At 44.2% G+C, this 7,730-nt stretch overlaps 1 protein-coding gene across 1 annotated transcript in view; it reads left to right on the forward strand.

Moving 5' to 3' along the window:
• The window catches only part of SFXN5 (sideroflexin 5), a gene marked incomplete at its 5' end in the record, with an annotated part of 156,979 nt that overhangs the window by 12,990 nt on the left and 136,259 nt on the right, over positions 1-7,730 (forward strand). The window lies entirely within an intron of this gene.

The following is a 7,730-nucleotide window of genomic DNA, read 5'->3' on the forward strand; positions in this document are numbered from 1 at the left end:
TTTGTAGGGGGGGTGGGGGAGATGATGTGGGGTCCCTCTCAAATTTACACAATAGACCCTTATCCAGACAGGAATCATGCTTGATCAATGTCCCACCCTGTCACAGAGGCAAGGGAATGACAGTTCAGAAACCGGAAGTGACCAAATCCTCGTCTCTTCCAGCTTCATTTACCAGAGAGGAAATCGGCAAATGGTTGTTCATTGATCTCACTGCTTTAGGTGCCAACACTAGCCATGGCCATCCCTGGCCTGCAGAAGGGGCAGTGGTGCCCAGGATACAGGGCGGGGGCAGTCCAGCGGGAGATGGGGGTGCAGCACCTTCTAACTGAACATGATTGGGTGGCTTTATACATGAAAGCAAATCCCTGTGCGTCTGTCTGTACTATCTTTTTTTTTTTTTTTAAACTAGAAAATTGTGCCCAGTCCTTGAACACCGTTCACTGAAATTGCCCTAACTTCTGCCCCAACATGCCCCCATTGCTAGCTAAAAACATCAAGCCAATAAAGTTAGCTCAGTATAAAGTAAAACTTATTTCAGTCCCCGCCTTCTTCCCAGTTATCCGGGTGCTGATAATTTCACATCCGTCTTTCTGCAGCCTCCTGGGAAACCTGACGTTGCCAAAACTCACAAGAATACACTCCTGACCTGCAGTTTGTGGGGATCTCATAAAGGGAAGTTAAGGCAACTTAAGTGAAATATCCTCCCTGGAGGCTGAATGAGGGAAAGCAATCAATTCCTCCCATCCACGCTAAACGGAGGATCAGCTGGACCCGCCGGGCCTCTTCTTGCGGCAATAGATTAATTGCTTGCTGATGACAGTTGCTGCACACGCGGCACCTTTACATGAATTCTTGTCTGCTCAAACCCGGCATAACTTCCTTTTCCACTCCACTCCACTATCCTCTTTCCTTTTACTCTCCTCTTCTTACCTCTTTTCTTTCCCTTCCTTTCCTCTCCTCTATCCTTTTCCTTTTTTCTTTTTTCTCCTTCTCTCTCCTTTTCTCTACTATATCCCTTTCTCTCCCTTCCTCTCCTTTCTCCCTTTCTCCCTTCCTCTCTCCCTTTCTCCCTTCCTCTCTCCCTTTCTCCCTTCCTCTCTCTCCCTTCCTCTCTCTCCCTTCCTCTCTCTCCCTTCCTCTCTCTCCCTTCCTCCTGTCTCTTCCTTTCTCCCTCTATCTCTTCTTTTTCTGACCACTCTTTTTTTTTTTCCTTTCCTCTTCTACATTTACCTATCCTTTTTGCCTTCATCTCCTCTCCTCTTTCCTTTCCTATTTCCTTCCTTTTTTCCTCTCCTCTCTCTCCATTTCTTTCCTTTCCTCTCTCTCCATTCCTTTCATTTCCTCTCTCTCCATTCCTTTCCTCTCTCTCCATTCCTTTCCTTTCCTCTCTCTCCATTCCTTTCCTTTCCTCTCTCTCCATTCCTTTCCTCTCTCTCCATTTCTTTCCTTTCCTCTCTCTCCATTTCTTTCCTTTCCTCTCCTCTGCTCTTTCCCTTCCTTCATTCCTTTTCTTTCCTTGATGCTTGAGAGTTAAACCCCCCGACCAGCTTCTTCAGCCTCATGTAGACTCTATTGGTCAGATCTCTGTGCTGAGTTCTGCACACCCATTAGGAGGGTTCCCACCATCCTTTCTACGTTTTATATACAGGTGAAACTCGAATAATTAGAATATCGTGCAAAGTTCATTTATTTCACTAATGCAACTTAAAAGGTGAAACTAATATATGAGATAGACTCATTACATGCAAAGCAAGATAATTCAAGCCGTGATTTGTCATAATTGTGATGATTATGGCGCACAGCTCATGAAACCCCCAAGAACCCCAAATCCACAACCTCAAAAAAGTAGATTATTACATGCAATCAATAAAACAAAGATTGTACATAGAACAATATCGGACCTCTGAAAAGTACAAGCATGCATATGTACTCAGTACTTGGTTTGGGCCCCTTTTGCAGCACTTACTGCAATTACTTTTGCACGATATTCTAATTATTCGAGTTTCACCTGTATATATTGTAGATTTTGGTAAATGTAACCGGAGGAGGCGGCACACACAAAGATGGGCGCAAACACCCAAATCTTCCACCTGGACAAGCATAGACTCGGGAATTACGGCAGGTAGATATCACTGCCAGAGATTCCTAGACATGTAAGGAGCCGGGGACCGACCTCGCCTGTCGGCTCTACCTATAACTATTGTATTCTTTTGGGTGGACTCACCTTTAAAAGTTCAATAATTTATTTTTAAGTTATAATTTTTATTTTAAATAAAATAGAGACCTCAATATTCATACGTGCATTCCCAAACCGTGGTTTGTTCTTTGACAGGAACACCGACATTAGACTATATGAGGCCATTAATACATTCATTGTGTGGGCTATGTAAACTCCGCTCAGCCCGGGTATGGCGTATGTGTGCGGAGTTATAGTTGTCTCTGTTGTTTATTGGATGTGTGAAAACACTCTGATGTCTTCTTGCTACCTCTGTCTCCATTCAATCATGAAATCAGCAGGGTAACACTACACCGTCCCCCCGCCACCGAGGTTAAAGAGCTTCCTAGTCAACGAGTAATGGCCTTTTTATCACCCTTCTGAATGGTGTGCGGACACATCGCAGCGCCCGACCCTCGCATGACAGCCGCACCAAGACATGTTTTATGTGAACAAGATCATTATTTTACTCCACACTTCATCGGATGCCTCTTCCGCCCCAGCTGCCTGCCTGTGATCTAATCTCAAGTGTATCAAACACCCAACTTTATATATGGTCAGCAAAGACTTTTAAAGCTGTACTGGGACAGATGGGTAGTCTGCCATCAGTAGTCTACTAATAAAAAAATGCTGCTTTCCTGGCTGTCTCTGGCTTCAGTACTTTATGAATTGGTGACTCAGTCATGTGGCCAGTGAAAGGCTAAATTCACCCTTCTGACCATGTTTGTTCGGGTATAACATGACGCATGGTCACATTTCCCAGCCCCTGCCCTTACCTGATTTTAAAGTTTTGGGTGGTGGTGGTGGTGGATTTGGGTTCTCCATACAGCATCACATATTTTTTAGCATGCCTTCACCCACACAGCCCCATGATCCATTCACAGAGGGAGCAGAGAGACCCATAGATCTCAGTGGTGATGTCATTCATTGATCACTTCCTCAAGTCCCATAAACAAAGGTCTGTACCTCCTTACAGACCTGGGCTGGGAGGAAGAGTCTGCAGGAGCCTCAACATTCCTGCCCCTGCCATCCACTGATCCCAGTTGCAATGCTTTGCAGGCTCCAATACAAAAAGTAATAAATGCACATTTTGTGTTATTTATTATTGTGGGTCTAGGCAGAACCCATGATCTGCAATACTTCCGATTCCGAGGCTCAGAAAAGGATCGTCTCTATAGGATGTTGTTTTCATGTTCCATTTTAAAATGGAATTTTAGCCCAAAACAAACATGAGGAGTTTATATTACCTGCCTTCCAACCGTAATAATTGATTTGTTTTTTTCCTCTCCAATTGTCCTCTGTCAGTATTCAGTATTCAAATATCAACTGTCCCATTAAAAAAAAATGGTGCCGAGACTCATTGTTAAAAAAAAAAGTCCCCTAGTCTGAGTAAAGGGGGGAGAAAAGCAGGTTGGGCATCAGTATTCGCCTTCAATCTGATACTGTGCCTCACATAGTTTTTTTATGAAATGGAATGTTAAAACTGATATGTTGATTAAAATGATATTGCATCTTGCTCTGCTCTGCTCCATGCAGTACTCCATTTGGCCACAAGATGTCCTCTGTCTTCTGCATTGAATGACATCCAGCATCACTCAATCTCAAAGACTGAGGACACACTGTGAGTGCAGGTTATCATGGGCCCAACCCAATGACATCAGCAGGGTTATCTGCATGACTGAGGACAGATCTACCTGGAGAAGAGAAATAGGCCTTGTAAAAAAAATCTAGCATAACATACTGCTTTGCTTTACATTATGCTGTATTCTTTGAATGCAGCAAGTCCTATCGAGGTGCTTTTGAACGGCAGGTAAAGCAGGTCTAACGTAGCCCTTTCGTGTCCAGTGCTGAATTTTGTTGGGTATGAATCCATCATGAATTCAAACTCATCAGGTGATCAGAACACCCATCGACGTGAACCCATAGACAGGAGGACTTGTTTGAAGTGTATAAAGTTCGTAGGGTTTATTGGGTATCTGTAAGGGGGACACAAGTGCATCTTTCGTTGTTGTTGTTGTAACCTTTCCATGTAACTTTCCTGATCTAGATACCTGTTCCGGGTTAGTGACTCAGAAAGCACTGAATCCAGAAGTCAATATAACTGCCTCCGAACATCAGCAATGCCAACCTCTATATGTTTTTTTGACAGGTTTGCTTTAAAGTGAACCTAGTGGCATAGAAATATGGAAGCTGCCCATGCTGACTTTGTCATGGCTATTATGCTGGTATTTCCTTCTCTACCTAGTGAGCCGGTGACCTGAAATCGGTGTGCAGATGGCAGTTTAGACTAGACATGTAAGCTATGGAAAAATCTGATTCGGTTCCGTTCTGATTTTTCGCTATTTTCAGGATTCGGGTCCGTAATTCAGTTCGGTATGAGGTCTCGGATTCGGACGAAATCTGAATTTTCGTTAGTTTCGGATGAGTTTACGAACGAATATTCGTTTACGACTACCACAGAAAACCGTATACAGATATGATAATGAAAGCTGAAGCTCCTAGGCCCGATTGGAGTCCGAATTTTCAAATACCATTCGGGAGCTTCAGAAAGCAACGTGGGCCTGGGAGCCATATACATACATACATACATACATACATACATACATACTGTACTATAAAGCTGAGGCTTCCAGACCCGAATGGCATTCTGGAACTCCCAAATGCTATTTGGAAATTCGGACTCCATTCGGGTCTTGGAGCATCAGCTTTAGTATATATAATTAGTATTCTGTAGTACGAACAAATATTTGTTGCGGCAACATAGGGATCCATATATACATAAAACTAAAGCTGAGGCTCCCAGACCCGAATTGCACTCAGAAGCTCCCAAATGCGATTTGGATGCATTAAACTGAAAAACACATCTGATTGGCCAGAAAAGTCACATGTCCAATTCTTATGTATGACCTTGAAGGACTTCTGAGATGAGCTTAAAGGAGAACTATGAGGCGAGTGATTTTCACTCACCTCATAGTTCTAGCCGACCTGTGACAATGAGACTGTCACAGGTCGGCTGAGTAGATCGTGAGGTGAGCGAACAAATACCAGGTTCGCTCACCTCTCGATCCTGTCACAGCTCTCTGCCGTGACAGGGGAGGGGCTGGATTCCCTCCTCCTCGCTCCGATCCGCCAGCGCTGACTGGCGGAACGGACGGGGGAGGGGGCGGGTACAGCTGACTCTAGATAGGCAGAGCCAGCTGTCAGTCACCCAGCTGGGCAGATCCCGGCACAATTGTCGGGATTCGCTTAGGGGGGGTACAGCTGGCTCTGCCTCTAGATAGGCAGAGCCAGCTGTCATTCACGCAGCTGGGCGGATCCCGACATAATTGTCGGGATACGCTTCAGCTGCGGCGTCTCAGTATACCGCGAGCTGTAGCTTGCGGTATACTGAGCTTAGGGTGACGGGAGGACGCTAGTTTGTGTCCTCCCGTTACCCTAAGGAGAACTATGGGGAAAAGCCTTAACCAGATGTCACTCCTTTAAAGTGACATTAAAGTCAAATTGTTTCCCCCTCTTCCCAATCCTGCTGTAAGGACTTACCTTAAATGATGCCTCTTTATTCGATCATCTTCTTCTTTAGCTGTCCCTCCAGCGCTGCTGCGGGTCTCCGATCCAGTGCTGACTCCTCTGTCCTTCTCTTCTCTCATGTCCCAAGGAGTCTGTGTGGGTGCACGCTGCTCCATATACTTACCTTGTGTCTCTCCTCGTCTCCCGGCCACACATCTAAAGTGCGCATGCGCCCGCCCCAAGATCCTTTGCGGCCACCCTTGAAATTTTCAAATGTTCAGACGGGAGCGCACAGCGAAGACAAAGGTAAGTTTAAACCCTTTTTTAAAGTTTTTTTTTTTTTTAGTGTTTTTGCATATATCTCCTGCTTTCTAGCCGTAGATATATGCAAAAACACGCGAGGGTTTAATAACCCTTTACGACTGGCCTGACTGGGCTTTTGTTCACGTCAGCATTGCTTCTCTCCCCATGCAAGTCAGTGAGAATGCAAAAGCAGCTTGACGCAAATTGTTACATTTGAGAAGGAAGTCAACTGCAGATCAAGGGCACCTGTCAATGACTTCTGAATGACCTCAGATGCATCTCCAAAGTGATGTCAGATGCAGGCACGCTGCATTTGCCCATAGACGCATGCATACAAGACGTCGGTGTGCTGTTTGCAGTCAATCACACCTGACTAGTAAACTTTCACTGGCAGCGAAGAGTTAAGGTCCCCACACACCTTACGATAATCATACGATAATCGCGGGAAATCCCGCGATCGTACGATTATCGTAAGGTGTGTGGAAGCCGTGCGACGTCTACTACTGTAAGGTCGCACGACTTTAAACTTACGAACATGTTTCAAAACCCGCCGAGCATCGTACGATGTTTGGCGGGTGTGTAGCATTTTCGTAAGATAAAAGCCGGACCGGCCGGTGTGCGCAAGAGCACAATGCCCGTTCGGCATTGCGGTCATCGGAAGCCCACCCCTCAGGGGGCGTGGCTTGCGATCATCACAAGTACGATCTGCCTATGCAAGATAGGCAGATCATACGTTTTTTTAAGTACCTTACAACCATCGCAAGACAAAAGTCTTGCGATGGTTCTAAGGTGTGTGCCCAGCATTAGAGACATTGGACTGCTAAGCAGGAATGAGCAAATGTGGCCGTCATCATGAACATACATAACTGCAGACTGTATGCAGAAACCGGCTTTTTAAAATGTCAGCACTCATTGATATATTCTTTTCATTTAACTGTCACATTGACATGGCGACTGGTTGTTGGGTATCAATCCATTCTCTATCTATCACTGTTCACTAAAAGGCTCAGAGCCGACAGATGATTGGTGGCTTTTGTATTGCTGCATTTCTCCACCTTGCTCTGTAGTCACAAGGTAATGATGGTCAATATTAACAATGAATAAACCTTCAGACTGAACACAATCATCTCTGTGGCTTTATGCTAATTCTCTAGACAATGGGGAATGATAAAAGGGTAGTTTGTGATCCTCCTGACTTGTATGAGTGACAAATAATTAAAAATCTGGAGCATCAGTTAGAGGAATCCCCATGATGCTCTAAAATCTCTAGAAATGCCTGTAATTGCTTGGCCAACCTAGGAGTTCTCATTCTCCGGCCACCGTCTGTAGAAAATATTGATTAAAGGTGATGTTGTGTAGCTCCTTGGCCCTGCTCATTAAATTTTATCCAACTATACGTGTGAACACGGTGAAATGTGCAAGATTGCCTGTTGAAAGAAAGAGGGTTTATATTGATTGCAGGGGGTGGGGGTGGGGAGAGCGTAACAGCAATGCAGCAATAACCATAATACCAATATATAGGAAATAATAATAATTCTGGTTATAAGCAATGTTCCCCTTTTTATATTCCTAATACTTTATACTTATTATTCTTGTTCTTATTATTCCTACTAATAATAATTCTGGTTTAAATAATATTTATCTTATATTTCTATGGAGTGCATACAAATAATAAGAATTTTTTTTAAATTTAATTTTTTTAAAA

This window comes from Nanorana parkeri, unplaced genomic scaffold, assembly GCF_000935625.1.
Source record: "Nanorana parkeri isolate BGI_ZX_2015 unplaced genomic scaffold, ASM93562v1 scaffold507, whole genome shotgun sequence".
NCBI classification, from domain to species: domain Eukaryota; kingdom Metazoa; phylum Chordata; class Amphibia; order Anura; family Dicroglossidae; genus Nanorana; species Nanorana parkeri.